The sequence below is a fragment of the Marmota marmota genome, unplaced genomic scaffold (assembly GCF_001458135.2).
Source record: "Marmota marmota marmota unplaced genomic scaffold, marMar, whole genome shotgun sequence".
Classification (NCBI taxonomy): domain Eukaryota; kingdom Metazoa; phylum Chordata; class Mammalia; order Rodentia; family Sciuridae; genus Marmota; species Marmota marmota.
In genome coordinates, this window is record NW_025999977.1 from 42,477,912 (window position 1) to 42,499,314 (window position 21,403).

The window sequence follows — 21,403 nt, forward strand, 5'->3', positions numbered from 1 at the left end:
GCAGAAGACCGGCTTAGGGGCACCCGCACGCTTGCTCCGGGACCCATTTTATTTTGGCGGAGTGGGTTTTCCCCTTTGGTAGTGGTTGGTGCAGAGTGTCAGGTGAGCCGCATCCCGGTGCGTCAAAGTGGCCCGAGTCACGGGAGGACGACAGGAGGATGCTGGGCGTCCGCTCTCGCCGGGATCAAAGTTGGGGAAGGTGAAAATCTGACTTGGGCGTTGCTGAGTTCCAGGGTCTGCCCGGGGCGCGGAGAGGTGTGATCTCTGAAGCCAGAATAAAGTTTATTGCTCATAAAAACGAGAACGACGCCTGCCTGTGCATAATGAATGGGTAAACCGAGACTGAAACTGCAGAGGGCTTTCGTTCTGCAGAAATAGGCTCTATTGGATTTATGGATCTTGTGCTTTGTTGCTGAACTATTGCCGAGAGCTAGTAGGCTTCACTTGAAACGCAGATTCATAGTGAGTTAAGAATATTTTTGACAGAGCCGACCTCTTGACGATAGGAATTAAGGTTAGCACAGAGATTAGGGCTTTACTCTGTGCTCCTGGTCTGTTTTACTAGTGTTGACTTGCTTGCGCAGAGATAGGCAAGGTGTGACTTGAAATTTTGTGTTGTTAGTCAGCTTAATTTAGGTACCAGGACTGTACGTTAAGCTTCTTAAGCCTCTCAAAGAAATTAATGGCCACTCTCTCCGTGCGTGCGGGTAGTACTGTATTGTTATGCAGCGATACATCTAAAAAAAAAAAAAGTGAAAAATAAGACCTAGAGGCAACCGAGAAACATCACACAAAATCTTTATACGAATTAATAATGGAGTCCTTCACAATTTGAAGTTAGTGGCAACTCTGATGTGCTCACCTTTAGGTTTGGAGGCCGTGTCTGTGATTGCCTTAAATTTTTAAAGTGGAAGTATTTTTGAAGAACACTGGGGTTAGGGGATGTGTATTGCTGCTGTAGTACTAACAAGCAGCTGAAAAGCTTGCATTTTTTACCGTTTAATACATTCAGTAAGTATTCCCTGTGTTCACTTTTATATTGAAAAGTAGACTGGTTTGAGAAAACTTGACCAGTATTAAATTATTGAGTACCATTGTTAGTTCAACACATCTCAAGGTTCAAATCCTGATTTCTCCCGAATATGAGGAAATATGTTAGGCTCATTCTGGGGATTTATGGCTTAAAATTTTTGTATTTTCACAAAAATAGAATACACTAATTACCCATGCTTGACAGCTTTCAGGGTTTTCTTTATCCATCTTTTTCATGTTTTCCTATTTTTATCTTTTAACCTATGTAGTTAGTATATCTCTCTTTAAAAAGTGGAAAATTTCTTACATAACCTTAGGATTTTTAGCATTCTCTGTGTATACACGAATACACGTTTGGAGAAAGATAACTGGGGATCAAAACCAGGGGCATTCTGCCGCTGAGCTACATCCCTAGGCCCTCCCGAGGTCCAGACAGGTTCTCACCAAGTTGCTGAGACTGGCCTTGAATTTGCAGTCCTCTTGCCTCCTGAGTGGCTGGATTACATGTGTAGGCCTCCACATCCCTTGGATTTTTAGTTTTAATATATCTTTAATATAGTGTTTCACAATTTTCTATCTTTTTAATAAGAGAGAACATTTATCAGCCATCTCTTTCAACTATACTTTCTTAAGTATTATAAGGTGTCTATTGTGGTTGTCATTTTTAAAGTACTTACTAATTTTAGGCCCTGTGCTATTTTTTACATAATTATTTAAACTCATCAAGACCCTAGAAGTAATTATTGTCCTCCCATCAAATAAATAAATGAAATGTTAACCTGGAGTTTAACTGACTACATCTCTGAGCTTCTAAGTACAAGAGCTAGATTTCAAGCCAGGATCCTTCAGCACCTGTGTCCACTCATCTTGGTTCAGGGAAAAAAAAGTTATATGGGCATTAAATAATTATTTATTTAGTGAATGAATGAAAGTACATACTAGGTATTGATAAATAACCAAAATTTTTTATACACTGTACTTATAAAACATTTAAATTTTAGAAATGATTTAGAATAAGTTATTTACATTACTAAAATGTGATATACTACCATTTAACAGTACATTTCCTTGTTTCACTTTTTAGTTTTTGGTATTGATGATTGAACCCAAGGTACTTAACCACTGAGCCACATTCTCAGCCTTATTTTTAATTTTATTTTGAGACAGGGTCTCTCTGAGTCATTTAGGGCCTCGCTAAATTGCTGAAGCTGGCTTTGAATTTGCAATTCTCCTGCTTCAGCCTCCCAAGCTACTGGGATTATAGGAGTATGCCACCACACCTGGCCTGTTTTTAAAATTTCTCATTTATGGGAAAGTTTGTGGAAAAAATATTTTGAAAAATAGGCCAAGAAATTGTGAAAGACAGGATTCCAAGTATAAAGCAGAAAAATAAGAATGTTTAGAATTAGTTCTGTAGTTGCATAGATCTAAAGCAGAAGATGCATTAGAAATGCTCTTTTTCTGCTTGAGTTCATTTTTTAAGTTTGTATCACCCTACAGTTATTGAGCACAGACACTAATGTTTGCGTTCTCTTGGGTAAAGCATGCATATAGATAGATATTCTTAAGAAAGAGGAACTTAACTGGTCTTAAAGGATATGAAGGCAGAGCGGAAGTTGGGGAGGAAGGGAGGAAACTGAACAGAACTAGGACAGTGAATACATCAAGAATTAATGTATTTTCACAATTCCTAAGAGGGCAGCCTATTTCATTTGAAGAATGTATAGTAGCATTTTGAGAGATTCAACTAAAAAGAATTTTACAACTACATCAGAACACTGAATAATTTAGTTGTTTACTGTGAAGCTAACTCAGTAGTGATTATGGTGTAGACATTTAGGGGTCTACTTCCAGCTGGTAGACATTTAACCTGTCTTATTTAACCAACTGTTTTATGTTTTCTGGATTCTTTTATTTGTGAATGTATGTTTATTTTAGAAAAAGTATATGTAGTTTAATAAAAATTTTGCATATTGTCATCATAACTATACTAGATGAGAATACAGGCTCTCAAATTAGACCTCCTACCCCTAGCCCCAATACTAAATAACTGTATGACCTTGGGCAAATTACTCTAATTCTCTAAGTTACTGTTTCCACATCTGTGAAATGGGGATAGAACTCATATCAGTGCTGTACGTAATGGGCTTAGTAGAGTGACTGCTGCTTAGTGTCAGTGGGTAATGTTACCTGTTATTATTCCAACTTGCTCAGTCAGAAATTTCGAACTAATTTAGCTTATTTCTTTGTTTGGGGGAGGAAGGGATCTTTGTTTTAGTAACTGGGAAAGAAATTAGCTTTTTGCCCTTCATTTTAATCTTATCAAAATAATCCATATAGGAAGTCTGGAAAACAGAGTAGAAGAACTGACACATATTCCCATCTCCTAACACCCAACAAAGCATCTGCCCATTTAGTCCCTTTAATTTCCATTACTTTGGATTATCACTTGAAAATCTTTAAATTCAGGTGAAAAGAGGACTTGATTAGAGAGATTGATGTTGGGAAAGAATAGTATCAAATTGCGCATAGTATCCAAATAGATAAGGAGCTGGCTGGGTTTCCACTGACTTTTAGGAGGGCCCTGGTAACCTCTGCTTTGCAATTTCATTTTTGCTGAAGCACTGCCATATTTGGACACTTAACCACACTACTACCCCTTCTTCCTCAGTCTTCCATCTAATATGCCTTGTGGAGCTTGTAAAATGACCACTTGAATATAAGAATTGAGAAATTGAAGTTAATAAATCTCACAACTTATATGACATTGGTGCCTTTACTTTTTAGTCAACTTGAAACACTTTTAGGGAGTTTAAGTAAGAACTTCAAAGATTAATGAAATTTGTTGGGAGTGATATGGATGGATTGGGAATGCAAATGTAGCATTCCTTCTTTAATCTTTTAAATTAAGTCCTGAAAATCCAAGTGATAGAAGAAAAGCCTTCTTACTAGAAGCATTTTAGGTTTTCCTTTGCTAAAGTTCTAGTGAAATGCTTATAAATGGATTTTTGTCTTGCTGCAGAGACAATCTATATTGGAAGGCATTCCCTGTCCTTCCATCATTCCCAGCATGTCTGGTTCTCATTCCATTGATTCTTACTTAAAGTTTTTACCTTCTTCTTTCAGCATCCTGGTTCCTACTCTTAGGGTTCCACTGTGTTCCAGAGAGCTGAGTAACTTGGATGATTGGGATGGAAAGAGCCATTTAGATTAGATACCCTGTAACTCCAAACCTCTCCAGTACCTGAGCTTTATGGTCTTTATAACATGGGGTAATTTGCATTTTGAAAGAGCACATGCTGCAGTTTACTCTTAAATCCATTGTTAATCTTGTTCTTTTCACGAGGTTACTTTTTCTCATCTTTATCTTCACTGATTAACAACAACAAAAAAGAGGGCTGGGGATGTGGCTCAAGTGGTAGGGCACTCGCCGGGCATGCGTGCGGCCCTCCGGGTTCCATCCTCAGCACCACATACAAACAAAGATGTTGTGTCCGCCGATAACTAAAAAATAAATATTAACAAAATTCTCTCTCTCTCTCTTAAAAAAAAAGTATTTCTCCCCTTTCTGCTTTAACTTTCTTTATTCCCAATTACTTTCTTTCCTCTTTAAAAGTTAAGATCAACAGAAGTTACTTATAATTCATGGTGTGGAATTCATTTGTTCATTCTCTCATTTAGCAAAAACTGAATGCTCATGTGTTAGAAACTGGTCCAAACACTAATCCTGTAACCAGTGAACAGAATATACAGAAAACTCTGCTGTAGTGGTACTTACATTCAACAAAGGGAGCAGAGACAATAATGTGTATAGAAATTAGAATTGCTAAGTGCCATGGAGAAAATAAGTGGGAAGTGTGGTAGGGAGTGTGTCTAAGTAAGGGAAGTGATTGAGTGAAGCTTTTTGTTGCCATAAAAATTAGGAATTCAAAATTAAAGGATTATTATGGATATTTTATGAGTAAAGGGTATCCTTAGTGTAAAATCAGAAACTTAACAGTATTTCAGAATACCGCATTTAAGATAAATGTTTATTATTTTAGTAGTATTATTTGGTTTGTGCCCCACAGATCACTGAATATTTCATTTTTCTATTCACTTAAGCCAGGTGGAAGAAAGAAAGAAAGAAAATCTCCAGGCACATTGTGAGCCTAGAACAGAGATTTTTCAAATGGTTTAAAATAGATGCTTTATTTTGATTTTTCCTAAAAGTGCTGCATTGTGTTTGTTTTAAAATTCTATTGATTTTTTATGTGTACTATTTTTTATGGTGCTGAATAATAAATGTTCTGTGTAGAAAATTGGAAAGCTGTAGAAAAATTTAAAGAGCATAATAGTCACAAATAATCATATTACCTAAAGGTAACCATTATTATTTTATTTTATTTGTTTTGGTACCAGGGATTGAACTCAGGGGCACTTAACCACTGAGCCACACCCCCAATCCCTTGTTTGTATTTTATTTAGAGACAGGTTCTCACTGCGTTGCTTAGCACCTCACCAAGTTGCTGAGGCTGGCTTTGAACTTTCAATCCTCCTGACTCAGTCTCCTAAATTGCTGGGATTACAGGCATGCACCACCGAACCCAGTGAGCATTGTTAATATTTTGATAGATCTCCTTCTAGGATTTTTTCTTTGCAGATGATAGAATGAATTATATCATGTATTCTCTTATGTAGCTTACTATTTTTTTGGGGGGGGGCAGTTTTGGGGATTGTACCCAGGGTCTTAAACATGCTAGGCAAGTACTATACCATTGAGCGACATCCCTCACCTGTTGTGTAATTTACTTTTCAGCTTATTGGCATTATTAAAACATTGTTCTATTTCACTATATATGTATCTACAATATCCTTTTTTTTTTTTTTTTTTGGTACTGGGTATTGAACCCAGCGGTGCTTTACCACTGGAGCCACATCTCCAGCCCTTTTTATTTTTTTGAGATAGTCTCACTCAGTTGCTGAGACTAATCCCAAACTTTTGATCCTCCTGCCTCAGCCTCCTGAGTTGCTGGGATTACAGGTGTTCACCACCATGCCTAGCTCACAGTATATATTTATTGGCTTTATGATATGACCCTGCTACTACTGAATATTTATAATATCTAACATTTAGTAAGTATTTAGTATATCCTAGTTATTTTTTTGAGATACTATATGTATTTTTACTCTTTTAGTCTTTAGCTTCTCTGTAGCAGGTGTTCTGTTACGTACTTTACACTTGGGAAAATTGAGCAAGGATAGGTTTAATAATTTGCCTAAGATCACACAGCTAGTGATTGGTAGATCTAGGATATGATCTCAGTCTGACTTTGATACTGTGCTTTACTATATTGTTCATCTAATATTAAGGTAGTTTCTATTTTTTGTTATTTTAAATTATGCCATATTCAATGTCCTTGTAGCTGTATTTGCGTTCACTCTTGTGATTAATTCCTTATAAATTTCTAGTAATGGAAATATTGGATTAAAAGGTATGGGTATCTCTAAGGCCCATGTAAATATATCACTGAGTTGTCTTTCAGAAAAATTCATCAGTATCAAAGTATGAGTAAAACCAGTCTTGTTTCCCCATATCCTTGGAAACATTGACTTTAAAAAATCCAGTTTTGACTACCTTTTTTGAATTTCTCTCTGAGTAATTAAAAAAGGTTCTGATTTTTTTCATTTTTCTTGAGAAATACTGATCTCTGCCTTTTTCTTTTTTTCACTGACATGCTTATTTCATTTATTTCTAAGATTTTTTTGTTGTTTTTATGGTGTTGGGAATCAAACTTAGGGCCTGGCACATGATAGGCAAGTGCTATATCCCTAGCCCCTAAGAATTCTTTATATATTAAGAGTAAAACCTCTAAAGTATAGGTATTATCCTCCTACCCCCAATTTGTTTCTTAGTTCTTTTTTTTTGGGTGAGTGTGTGTGTGTGAATTTAAAAAATAATAATAGCTAACATTTATATAGTACTTCTTTAAAAAAATTTTTTTTAATTATAGATGGACATAATATCTTTATTTTATTTATTTTTATGTGGTGCTGAGGATTGAACCTAGTGCTACATTAAGTGCTAGGTAAGTGCTCTACCACTGAGCTACTACCCCAACCCTGTATAATACTTCTTATGTTAATATATACTAATTGTTTTACATTTATTCATTTAATTTTTACAATTTTTCCTATGAGGTAGTGCTAGAGTAGCCCCATTTACAAAGTCCTTTGACATTGTCTTTTAAATTGTCAGACTTTCTCTGTGCTGTTGGCCATTTTTCTTCCCAATTCCTAAAAATGTCCTTCCTTCTTATAGCCAGCTACTGGATACCTGTTGTTAAGTCTTTTGTCACTCAGTTTAGGAGTCATTTCCTTGGGGATTGTTCATCTAATAATTTTGTACTTTCCTAAGGTGTCCTTCTTCTATCCTACATAATTATAGCAGTTATATGGAATTATAACTTTAGGTCTTATTCTTCTTCTGCATTCCCTTCTCTTATACCTCTGATGACACAGTAAAAATTTGTTGATTTGAGTGCTCATGGTGATGCTGGTGATGTCAAGAAGTGAATCAACCATCTTAGTATATAAGTAGAAAGACTTACACTGAGGAAATAATATTGAAACTGGGCTTTGCAGGCTAGTGGGGGAGAAGGGAAAGAGGAAGAAGCCCAGAGACTAAACTTGAGTGAAAACAAGTTCTGGGAGGTTGTTTAAAATAATTTAGAGGATTACTAACCTTGCCTGTGGGAAAGTCTAAGGAATAAATCCTTTGACCCCAGTATATTTTTTACAGTTTAGAATGTTTGAATCTTCTAGGTTGTATATCTGTACTCCCATAAAACAGCTTTAAATTTCTCTTCTGATTCCCCCCTTTATTAATGTAATGGGAGAAGTTGGAGGGAAAGTTCTGACCTCATCTTGGTAAGATTCTGAAAAGCATTGGGAAGTTTGATGAATTGATAGGCTAGTCCACTAGAAGCCTTCACCAGAAGTCCCAGAGAACAAGCCCTGAGTTTTTAATCTTTGGAGACTTCAAGTTCCTTTCCTATCTTTTTCCAGGCTGTGAACACATTTGATTAGACCTCAACTCTTTTTCTCCCCAGCCTGTTTTGTTTCTGACTTCTGTTCTGGCTTTGATAAGAGATGTTCTCTTAATTTGCTAATTTAATTTTGAGATATACTTATTGCTGGTGGTGAAGAAGAATAAATGAGCACTTAATACATATTAACAATGTAATTGTCATTTAGGGTAAATTCAATTCCTTTATAAATCTTTTTTCCCCTTTAAATTTAACTTTGTTTCTCATATGTAACTTAAACACTTTTATGAAAGCAATACATGCCAGTTGTTGAAACTTTGCAAGATAGTTAAAAAAAAAAAAAATCATTCCAAATCTATCATCCACTGACAATTATGTTTTGGTGTCCCCTTTCCTGAGTCTTTTTTGTTTGTTTGTATCTATGTATATATTGTATACATATTACAATGTAACATTGTAGTAAGGAACAGTGGGTTTTACTAATTGGGATTTTAGTTCCGGCTCAGCCTATTAACTTTGTAAGTATAACAATTTCACTAAATCTCAGGTTTTTTCTTTAGAAAGTGAAGATTTCAGCCAGGTGTGGTGACACATGCCTGTAATCCCAGCTACTTAGGGAGGCAGAGGCAAGAGGATCACAAGTTTGAGCGGTGTTGGCAACTTAGCCAGACCCTGTCTCAAAATTTAAAATTGCTGGGATGTAGGTCACTGATGGAACACTTGCTTATCATGTGTGAGGCCCTGGGTTCAATCTCCAGTTCTGGAATAAAAAAGTGATATCATAATAATACTTATCTTTGTTGTAGTAAGGATGAATAGGCAATATATTTGATATGACCATATCATAATAAATATAATAGTAATAATCAGGCCTGTTCATTGGTTAGGTTAACGAGGACTGCTGCTCTACTACTGTCTGAGTGAGGGGCACTATTAATCTTGCCTTTCTTTTCTGAAATAAAATTCAATTAAGTCTCAAAAATTTGTTTTTAACATTCCCAAGGGCCTATGAAAATATTTAGTGAGGCTTCCTTTAAAAAGTGTGATTTATCTTGGGTCAGTCTTAACAATTAGTGAATGCCTAAGGTCTGGAGACCCTCCTAGGGTGGCCCTCATAATGGTGTTATCAGTGATAGCAAGGGCTTGGCACTTGATAAGTATTGCTTTTTTGCTACTGTTTTTCTCATAATGATAAACATACACATTTAAATTCTAAGAACATAAGCAGTTTTCATGTTACATGGTTTATTAGTTGTTTCACATGTGCTAGGTAAGTGCTCTACCACTGAGCTACAACCCCAACCCTATATAGTACTTCTTATATTAATATATTCTAACTGTTTAAAAAAATTAGTTTTATTAGGATTTAATTCACATATATGGATTTGATTTTAAAGGTGGTAGCATTACACTTGGCTTAGTATATTCCATTGTTGGACACTTAACATTATTTTCATTTTTTTCTGTAATTACTAATGCTGCCATGAACATCTTTGTAAATAAGCATTTTTCATATTTACTATTATTTCCTTATGACAGATTAAGGAAATTAAGTTGGTAGGATTCTTTTCTTTTTTAAATAATTTTTTATTTGGAGATGGACATATTCTTTCTTTCTTCCTTTCTCCCCTTATTCCTTTCCTTCTTCCTTCCTTTCTTTCTTTCATTTTTATGTGGTGCTGAGGATTGAACCCAATGCCTCACACATGTGAGGCAAGCACTCTACCACTAAGCCTCAGCCTGGGATTCTTGGTATATATTTTCAAATTACCTTCTGAAGAATTATTCTGATTTTTACTTCTTTAGGCTATGTCTACAAGCACCCAGTTTCTCTCACCATTGCTGGCCCCTGGGTATTAGCCAAGGTGGTTTTTTTTTTTTTGGGTATCAAGGATTAAACCCAAGGGGGCACTTTAACCACTGACCCACATCCTCAATCCTTTTTTTATAGTTGTTGATGGGCCTTTATTTTATTCATTTATTTATATTCATTGCTGAGAATCGAACCCAATGCCTCACACATGCTAGGCAAGTGCTCTACCACTGAGCCACAACCCTAACCACCCCCCAGTCCTTTTATTTTTTAATATCTTTACTTTATTTTTAATTTATTTTTATGTGGTGCTGAGGATCGAACCCAGTGCCTCACATGAGCACTGTACCGCTGAGCCACAACCTAGCCCCCTGTCCTTTTTTAATATTTTATTTAGAGACAGGGTCTCACTGAGTTGCTTAGGGCCTTCCTAAGTCTCTGAGGCTAGCTTTGAACTCACGATTCTCCTGCCTTAGCTTCTCTTAGACTCCTGAGCCCCTGGGATTACAGGCATATGCCACTGTGCCCGTTTTTTTTTTTTTTAATGTAAGTTTATAAGCAGAAACAAAACAAAACTTCGTATTCATTTTCTTTCTTATTAGTAATGTTAACATTTATTAGTCAGTTTTATTTCCTTCAGTAAATTATTTGAGGTCTTGATGTATTCATTATCTATTTAAATAGCTCTCTGAACATTAAAAATATTAATTGATCATAATAATTTGTCATGATTTTTCCCCATTTGTTTACTTTCTAATTTTGTTTTCGAAGGAATTCTTAAATAGTCATATAGATGAATGTTTATTCTTTCCTTGTGTCTTCCTTGTATTTTAGAGCTTCAAAACTCTGAAAATTATCTTTGTTTCAAAGAGGCGATATTTTACGTGAAAGTGACGCATCTCTCCAAATTTTTCCCCATATTCATTTTGAGTCAAGTAAATAGTTTTGCTTTAATGTTTACATTTCATATGAGACAGATGGGAATAGGCTAAGTAGTTACCCCCCCCTTCTCTTCACAACAGTGGAAGCTGAGTCACATGCTATTGTTAGGTGTTTTTTCCCTTTTGTATGGGTGAATTCTCACAAGTTCAGAGTTATTGACAGATTCTTCTAAAATCAGTTTAATTTATAGTTTCAACATAATTTTACTAACTGCTTCAGTATTAATTTATCATTATTTTCTTTTATGCCCTCTTGTTGATTATTTGTGGGCAAAACTGAACATTTATAAAAATCCATGCTTATAATTTGTGTTTAAACATCCTAAACTGCAGAGACTAAGTTGCAGAAATAGAACTGAGAATTAAATTTGTGTAGAGACATTTATCTTCTTTGAAGCCAATTATTAATAGAATTAGTACTGAAAATATTAAAAGTATGTTTTTCTCAAATATTTAAATGAGAAAAACATTCTTTTTTCTTTTATTTTTTATTTATTTGATTATTTTTTTAGTTGTAGGTGGAGACAATGTCTTTATTTTTATTTATTTATTTTTTAATGTTGCGCTGAGGATCGAACCCAGAGCCTCATGCGTGAGGCAAATGCTCTACCACTGAGCTACAACCCCAGCCCTATTTTTATTTAAAACAATTTTTTTTAGTCGTAGGTGGACACAATATATTTATTTATTTATTATGTGGTGCTGAGAATCTAGCCAGTTCCTCACATGTGGTATAGCCCCAGCCCCAGAGGAAAACATTCATTTTTGTATAAGTGATACGACTGTTTGTTGTTTCAGTGAAATCGTGTTGGTTAATGACTAGTTTAATTAATATTGATTAACAGTTGTAATAGCCATCATTTACATGCACCTTCTGTTTGCCACATGGTGTCTGAGCCTTAAAATAACTTGGCATTTAGGTACAATTATCCATATTTATAAATTAGCAAATTGAGGCTATATCATGTCTAAGTCCAGAAACCTGGGGAGTCATTGCACTGAGATTAAGATTCAAGTTGGTTGATCTGTTTTCAGAGTTTAAGTTCCAGTGTATTAGTCTGCTTGTCCTCTGTGCAGTTGAAAGTATGCTAATCTCTTATAATCAAGGGTTTATGCTTGAAGAATATTTTCGTGTCTACCATGTGGTTGACTGCTTGGCACTAGGTATGAAGACATTAATAGGAGCTTGCAGTCTAATAGAGGTAGGGCAGGCAGAAAACAAAACCTTTTAATGTTAGATAGTATTATATTAATGAGCTAAAGACAAGATGAAATGTAGCAAAGGGAGTTTTCATAGAAAAGGTGGCAGTATCATTGAGGAGGTAGGTAGTTCCACAATAGAGAGGGCACATGGGAATAAGATGAAACTGAGGTGGAATGGGAAGTATTTCAGTTCTTGAAAGGTAGGGGTAAAACCTTCCATTCTGTCTAATCACAATGGAATGAAATTAGAAATCAATGATATAATAAAAAATAGAAGCTACTCTAACACTTGGAGACTAAATAATATGCTATTGAATGATCAGTGAATAGCAGAAGTAATCAAGGATGAAATATAAAAAATAGAGGCAAATGAGAATAATGACACAACATATCAAAATCTGGGACACTATGAAAATAGTTCTAAAAGGAAAGTTCACAACCCTGAACTCATTCATTAAAAGACTAGAAAGTCTCCAAATAAATAACTTAAGATATAATGACATCATAAGACTCTGGAAAAAGAAAAACAAATCAATGCTAAACACAGAAGATGACAGGAAATAATTAAAATCAGAGAATCAATGAAATTGAAACAACAAAAATCAAAACAAAAGGTTGGTTCTTTAAAAAAATTAATAAAATTGATAAACCTTTAGCTATGCTAATGAAGAGAAAGAGGGAAAAACTCAAATTTCTAAAATTCATGATGGAAAGGAAATGGACACCTCTGAAATACAGAGGATAATCAGAAACTATTTTGAAAACTTATACTCCAATAAAATAGAAAATCTTGAAGACATTGACAAATTTCCTAGAGACATATGACCTACCCAGATTGAACCAGAGGAGGACATGGTAAATTTAAACAGATCAACTTCAAGCAATGAAATTGAAGATACTATCAAAAGTCAACCCCAAAAATAAAAGCTCAGGATGGGATGGATTCTCAGTTGAGTTCTATGAGACCTTCAAAGAAGAACTAACACCAATCCTCTTCAAACTATTCCATAAGATAGAAAGAGGGAACCTTTCCACACTCATTCTGTGAAGCTAGTATCACCCTGATCCCCAAACCAAAAACACATCAAGGAAAGAAAACTTCAGGCCAATATCCCTGATGAACATAGATGCGAAAGTTCTTTCTCTCTCTCTCTCTTTTTTTTTTTTTGGTGGGGGGATGGGTACCAGGAATTGAACCTAGGGGCGCTTAACCACTGAACCACATTCCCAGCCCTTTTTTCTATTTTATTTAGAGACAGGGCCCCTGAGTTGCTGAGGGCCTCAATAAGTTGCTGAGGCTGACTTTGAACTCTTGATCCTCCTGCTTCAGCCTCCTAAGCCACTGGGATTACAGGTGTGTGCCACCATGCCCAGCAAAATATTCTTAATAAAATACTCACAAATCACATACAAAAACACATTAAAAAGATAGTGCGCCATTAACAAGTAGGTTTCATTCCAGTAATGCAAGCTTGGTTCAACATACAGAAATCAATAAACGTAATTCACCACATCAATAAACATAAATACAAGAATCACATGATTATCTCAATAGATGCAGCAAAAACATTTGACAAAATACAGCATCCATTCATTTTCATTTTTTTTTGAGAGAGAGAGAATTTTAATATTTATTTATTTATTTTAGTTTTTGGCGGACACAACATCTTTGTTTGTATGTGGTGCTGAGGACCGAACCCGGGCCGCACACATGCCAGGCGAGCGTGCTACCGCTTGAGCCATATCCCCAGCCCAGCATCCATTCATTTTCAAAACAGTATAGTGACTGGATTTTTTTTTTAAATCATCAGATAAACTCTTACAAAGAAGCCTCAATATGAAATATTTAAAACTAGAGCTTCTCTCATTGAAGTGGTTATCACTTCCCAACTTTTTACTCTTTTTCTTTACTCCATTTTTGTTGAACCTCCTTTAAACTTCTAGAACACTAGGGAGCACAGTTTGAAGACTGCTGGGTTCTTTAAGGTCTCTTAACTCTTAAGATTAAGTTAATTCTTCAAAATTACATTACTCAAATCACAATGTCTTTAGGAGACAGTAGGAGTGGTCCTATTGTAATACTGGTTCTTTCCTTCTTTCAACTAGTCACTGTCTTTGGCTCAGAAACTAACTTTCTTTGTAACAGTCCCTGTCCATTACCTATACAGTGTCATTCATTCCAAGGACACTGGAGTTCACTCACTTTGTCACTAGTCTCATGTTAGGTAATTGTTAGACAAATATTACCTCCTTTGTAACATGTCCCATACTTTGATTTATTTCCCAAGTAGTGAGAGGTCTATTCTCTGGGTTCTCATAGTATTTCTCAAATCCTTTTATTATAATGACCATTCATATTTGATGAATGAATGAAAAAAAAAATGAATGGGTAGATGGTGAATAGGTATGTACTCTGAATTTCTTCCTAGTGTAGAAACTAAAGTAGTAGGCACTTTTGCTCCAGTCATTCTCATATAGAACTGACTTTGATCTCTTTGGGAACTAGATGAAGCTGGAATAATTTTCTAAACTAATCAGCAAGTATAGTTTTAGAATTGTCCTTGTTTACCTACCATGTGCTGGAGTGGAGGAAGCACTAGAAAGTTTTATAAAAATATACCTTCAGGAACTTGACTGTGTTGCTTTCTTGAATGTCAGGTCTTTCCTCAAATTTAAAGCAAGCTGTAGTTAACTAATATGATTCAAAGTATAATTGAAAAACCCAAACTTTCCTCATAACTCCCAAGCAAAAGCCTGCAGAATTCAATGAGAAATAAACTTCTGTTTTTAAACATATACTTAAAAGAAGCAATCAAGTTACAGAATAGCTATTTGCAGGAGACAGTTTGGTTTAATATCCATGGCTCTGGTGTCTGTCGAGTTTTGAGGAAGCAGTTTGGAGCATTATCTGCTTTGCACCAGACCTTTCTGCATGTTAGTTTGGCTTTGCCTCTTTCCCTGCTTCCTTTGCTTTGTTTGTTTCCGTGTCAACCATATTACCCATCTACTCCGTTTATTTGTTTAGCAAATAAATCTTGTTTTCTTTGGGAAGTTTCATTTATGAACTAGTCATATAGAACTAAATAAGGAAAATGTGAAATGGAAATGCAGTGAGCTAAATGAGGTTATTATGCATTGAACTAGTATTACAGACATAACGAGGAGACAGTGACTAACTGCTAGAGAGGATAGAAGTCTTTTAAAGAAATGACGTTTGAGGAGGAGTTGAAGAATCAGAAGAAAGCACCGTGACCACGATAGATGGAGCAGTTCTTTATGAAGGAACAAGGGAAAGAAAAAAAAAAAGAAAGGTCATCACTGTTTCAAGAAAAGGTTGGTGTACCGAGGACCAAAGAATCAGGGAAAGTGTCTTCAAGTGAAAGTGTTAGAGTAGATTGGGGTGAGATTCTTCATACCAAGAAATTTGGATTTTAACTTGTATTCATTGGAAGACTTTACGCAGGATAGAAATGTTAATGAGTGTTTTAGGAAAAAACTAGTAGCTCTGTGGATGGGTCCTAAAGATGGGAAACTGTTTTAGGAGGTTTTTGTTCTAACTCATATAATAGCCTAGTGATCAGAGTCTCCAAATGATGGACCTGGACATCTGTAGAATTTGTCAATGTCCCAGGTGATGTGATTGGGCAAGTTGGGAAACTTGTTTTAAAAATAGGGCACTGGACATGCACATCAGAGATGTGGTTTCTGAGACCAGTTTTGCTATTTAATTTGTGAGTTTGTACAAGTCTCTTAGTTTTCTCTTCTTGAAAATTGTTCAGTTTTGTATTAAATAATTACTATAAGTCATCATTTCTATAGTTCTCTGCTTCTGAAGAAAAATCTGACTGTAATTGAGCCACTTCTTACAATGGCTAAGATTTGTGCCACCCTTCCACCTACTGACCTTCTGTAGATGATTTCCTACTTCTGTCCTAGCATTTCTATTTTTCTTAATATGAATACATTTTCTTAATTCTTCAAATTATATTTGGTGATTTCTCCAAATTGCATTTGGATTATATTAAATCAAAGCAGTCTCCTTTGCTTTATACCTTGGGTTGAACCCATGATGTTTTACCAATGAACTACATCTCCTGCCCTTTTTGTTTTTATTTGGAAATAGGGTCTTTGCCGCAGTCTGGCTGGGCACAAAATCACGAGCCACTCAAGCAGGAACAAAGTTTATTTTTTGAAACTGCCGCCAATGTCCGGTACCGCCCGGGAAGATTTTTTCCACCCACGCGGCGTCCTCCCAGACCGCAGAGAGAGCTCCTCCCCCGGAACTCCCTCCTACTGTACTTCCCCAACCAATGGGAACTCTCCAGGAGTCCCGTAGCCGGCCTAGGTGAACAGCAGGAGTCCAATATCCATATGAATGCAAATCTTAACATAATCATATCATCTCAATGGCTAGCTGGCGTCACCTTTCGACCAAAAATGCCATGCATCATATACTTGGCTCTTAGCAGGTCTTGAGAAGTTGCCAAGGTTGACATTGAACTTGCCATCCTCCTGCTTCAGCCTCCCAAGTTGCTGGGATTACAGGGATGTGCCACTACATCCTGCTCTAATACATATTATCTACCAAGTATATTTTCTTGGTTTCTACAAATGGTATGGCAGTTCTGTATTATTTTTTTATAGAGCAGAAAAATATCCACATGAATATTCTAAATAGATAACTAGCACAGTTCAAATTATGATGACTGCAAACTTTCAAAAATGCCCCTAGTAACATGTCATTCCTTCTATAGAGTAGAAAAGGGTGTTTGTTGGACAGCCACCAGGCATGTAACCGAGGAGATGTTGCTTACTCTTTTTCTTCTTTTCAGAGGATTATACCAAGAGGTAAGTTATCCCCAATTTAGGTATGTGATTGATGTCCTGTGTGTTAGGAGGCAGCCTCGACTTGTTTTTCTTCTCCCCTACAAAGAAATACACCAACATTAAGTTTACCTGTGCTTATAGGAACCTATGACCTACTCATCATTAATTGCTAACTCTGTTTAAAAGAGAGGAGAAGGGAAGTTTGTGGGCTTTAGAGTTAAGATTGGCATCGGATATCATCCTGGTTTCATGATTGAATTTGGGCAACTAATCTAACCTCTTAGCTTCATCATCTTTGAGATAAATATAATATCATCTGACTTGCAGGGATCTTGTGAGGAGTATGAAATATTATTATCAAGGGTGTATAAAGCTTCTTGGACAGAACCTGGAAGGTATTGGATTCTGTGAATATTAAACATGACGTGTAGATCAATAGAAGTATGTTGAATTAATAGTAAATACTCATTATTAACTATTATAATTATGTGAAGTAAAACATAATTGTGTTTTAAAAATGTAAAACATAGTCTTATATATCTATTGTATTTTTCACAATTTTATTTTTAATTGCAAGTAGACTAGAATTGTTTATTCATGAGGTAATTATTCCACAGTGGGGCAGAGAGAATTAGTCTAAATATAACATATGCAGTGGTATGCTTTAAAAATTTAATGATTCCAACAAGTTATTCTATCATATATTTATTTATTTATTTTGTGGTATTGGGGATTGAACTCAGGGCCTCACATATTCTAGGTAAACACTCTACCATTGAGCTACATTTCCAGCATTTTGATTTTGTTTTGAGACCAAGTTGGGTGTTGCCAGGCTGGCCTTGAACTTGCAATCATCTTTCTTTAGCCTTCTAAGTAGGTGGGATTATAGGTATGCATATAGGTGCCAGTGCCTGGCACGCTACCATATTTAGATATTATCGTGGTCAATTAGATGTTGTATACATATGTAATGTTATGATATGGTATCTGTATATGTGGAGAGCTAAATCCCACATAGGAAGCAAGGAAGGTTCTGTAATATTAAGTACCTTCAGTTTATCATAAGGGATTTGCCCTTCCTGTCCATCATTCTCTGGTTAGGACCATGCCTGTGATTATTGAGCATTTACCATATGGCACTGTTATACTCAGAATAATGGTGACTAGCTAAAGATTCTAGATAGATGACTTATAAATTTACACCTCCATATGATAGATTAAGGCTTTATGACCATGGCATTCTATTCCTCATTTGTCTTTCTGTTTGTTCACACTATCTTTAGTAATACACTTGCTGACATATAGACTTATGTGTTATATGTAATACTGTTGGTGAATTTTCTCCTGTTTTAAAATTGTCTTAGTCACGGAAAGCTAACAAAAGAGAGGTGCTTGCTACTGCATGTCTGTAAATAGGTAGTTACTCTGCAGGTATACATCTTATTTTGGCTTTACATTGCTTTCAATAATTTAATATTGAGGAAGTAAAAATGTTTTGCTTGTTTGTGTTGAACCACGACTCCAATTTTGAATCAAATAAAAGCAAGCTTGTATTTGTATACACAGGAACTGGCTAGGACTGTCTCTCCCAAAATCCCAGGCTAGTAATCATTACCCCAGCTCTCCAGGAACATGGTTTTATAGCACAAAAAGTTGCAGAAGGTGGGTGTCTTGAGTACTTACATATAACAGGATTTTGACAAGCATAGTACAAAGGCAGATAGTAGGTTAATGATCTACATGGCATGATATTTCAAGGTAGGGAGTAAATTCAGATCCCAACATCAGAATTTATGCCGCTGAGGTTTCAGAGAGGGTTGTTATCTGGTCAGGAGGAGCCAGGACTTATAAGGCGTCAGTAAGATTTTAGAGAGGGTTCTTATCTGTCAGGGAAAGCCAGGCATGGGTGAGTTCAAGGCATTCCAAACAAGTTTAGAAATCAGAGTAATTTATAGTAAAACAGAAATTAACTTTTCATGACTTTGTGATGTGATGGCTTCCAATCTTAAAATGGAGTTATCCTGGGTTCATCAGTCTGTAGAATTTCAGTATTTTAGGAAGTTGTAGTCCTAACTTGGTTTATAAGACTTCCTTTTGTGTAAATTTTTTAGCTGGTCACACCTCAGTTTACCCAGTCTCACAAATTCTGAGAGTTATCTCTTTGATTCCTTTTATTCCATAGTCCCTCATATCTGAAGTCAGTGAATTCTGCTTGTTTTGAACTCTTCACTGTTTCTCCAATTCATCCCATCTTTGTTCTTGCTGCCACTGTTCTAGATCCAGTGCTGGGTGTTGCTCTCGGTTCTTCTGTGATTGATCTCCCTGCTTTAGTCTTGTACTTTTCTTCATGTTGATTGTCAATCTTAAATATAAGTTCTTCTCCTTAAAACCTTGTAAAACTCCTGTCACCTACAGGTTCAAGTCCAAGATTCTGAAACTTACGGTTATTCCCAATTCTTACTCATCCTTAAAGTTTCAACATAGTACCTTCTTTAGGAGTTTCAACTACCCCTCAACAGTTTTGGCATTATTTTTCTGAAAACAAGTCCAATACCCAGAGTTCACCTTTTGAGAAAGGAATGAAGAAAACCAACCCAAACATAGTTGAAGTTTCCTCCTACCCAGTAAAAGTAGACAGGTGAAGTCTAAGTGTGGTAACAGGTTTAAAGCTCCATTGCAGTAAAGCTTATTATATAAAGAAAGAATATACACTTTGGCAAGGAGGATGATATTATAATAGCAATATATAGAAAAGCTAGGAGTCAAAGGCAGTGCCATTCAAAAGTCTCAGTGAAGGTTTACTCATCCCTATTGCCCAGTCCTGGCTTATCCTGATGTAGATGGATGTATCAGACTGTCAGTCCCTGATTCCATTAACCATTCTTATGTAAGTTAAATCCTTTTGCTTATCACACCGTGATATGGTTAAAATGTAATAAATGGCCTGAGCACAGTGGGTCATGTCTGTAATCCCAATACTTGAGGGGCTGAGGCAAGAGGATCACAAATTTGAGTTGAATCCGGGCAATTTAGACCCTGTCTCAAAATTAAAATAAAAAGGGCTGGGGATGTAGCTCAGTGGTAGAGTGGCCTCTGGGTGATTCAATCCCCAGTACTGAAGGGGGAAAAAAAAAAAGATTAAATAGTTTGCCCTATAGGGAGAAAAGCTGCTGCTAGTTGTCATGTAAATAAATGAATTGGATTTATGTACAATTTTTTCTGTTAGTTTGAGTCACTGAATAGATATGAAATACAGTCATATTTCTGCTCATTAAAACTGAGGATTAGATTCATAAGCAAACTGCATTCACTAAGATAATAGTACCTTGTAACACTTCCTGGCAGCTAGTCAGCCAGTTTTACTGGTGACACCGTCTGTCATCATGTGTACCACTTTATGCCTGCTTTGTTTAAAATGGCCTGTGCAAATATTTTTCTTAGGCTTATAAAAATACTAATATTTAAATGACTTGGAGAAATGAATGAAATGCTAAGTGGTCTTTTGTTGTAGTATTGTTTTCCTTTTTTTCGGGGAGGGGGGAATACTATGGTTTGAGCTGAGGGACACTTTACCACTGAGTTATATCCACAGCCCCCCTTTTTAAAAAAATATACATTTTATAGTTGTAGTTGGACACAATACCTATATTTTATTTACTTATTTTTATGTGGTGCTGAGGATCAAACCCAGTGCCTCGCATGTGCTAGCTGAGCGCACTACTGCTGAGCCACATCTCCAGCCCCTCCACAACCATTTTTTTTTTTTAAAATTTTGAAACAGGGTCTCCCTAAGTTGTTGAGGTTGCCAAGGTTGATCTTGAACTTGTGATCCTCCTGCCTCAGTCTCCCAGGTAGCTGAAATTATAGAAGTGCCACATCTTGCCCAACTCCATGGTTTTAATTACCAAGCACATTACTATAAATTTGCTAGGCCTTCATTTTCCCTGGCTAGTCCTACCCTCAAAATCCATGAGACAATGCTGAATTTCAAATTTATTCACAGTTAAATGATGAAGTCAGATTTCAAAAGGATAATGCATTCTCCCTTCCTAGATGTTTGCAAAATAACAAACCTTTTATTAAATACACACTATATGTCAGGTAGTGAGTGCACTGGATTATGTTTAATATTTTAAAAATATCCCTGCAGAGTATTTTTATATAGATGAGAAATTTGAGACTGAAAAAAAGGTTAAATAACTTTTTCATGATCACAGCTAGGAAAATAGATTGAATTTGAACTCAGAGCTGTTAATTTCCGGAGGCACTTCTCTTACTAGTGAAGAATGCTTGCCCAGCACATTTAGTTATGTTTAAATAAACGTGTATTTTAATAATTATATTTGTATTTTAAACTAGTTACTTTTAGACTTTTTTTTTGCAGTGCTGGGGTAAACATAGGACTTCACACATGCTAGGCAAGTGTGGTATCATGAGCTATAGCTCCAGTACCCTAATTTAGACTATTTTTTTAAACTTGTAGGGTTTAAAGAGCTCTGCTGCATTTATTTTGGATATTTTTATTGTTTGGGATTTTTTTTAAAAAGAAGAGTATTATG

The 21,403-nt window shown here is 35.8% G+C and overlaps 1 protein-coding gene across 6 annotated transcripts in view; it reads left to right on the plus strand.

Annotated features, from left to right (window-relative positions):
- The window catches only part of Itsn2 (intersectin 2), a 134,762-nt gene that overhangs the window by 363 nt on the left and 112,996 nt on the right, over nucleotides 1-21,403 (plus strand). The gene's annotated exons all lie outside the window — the stretch shown is intronic.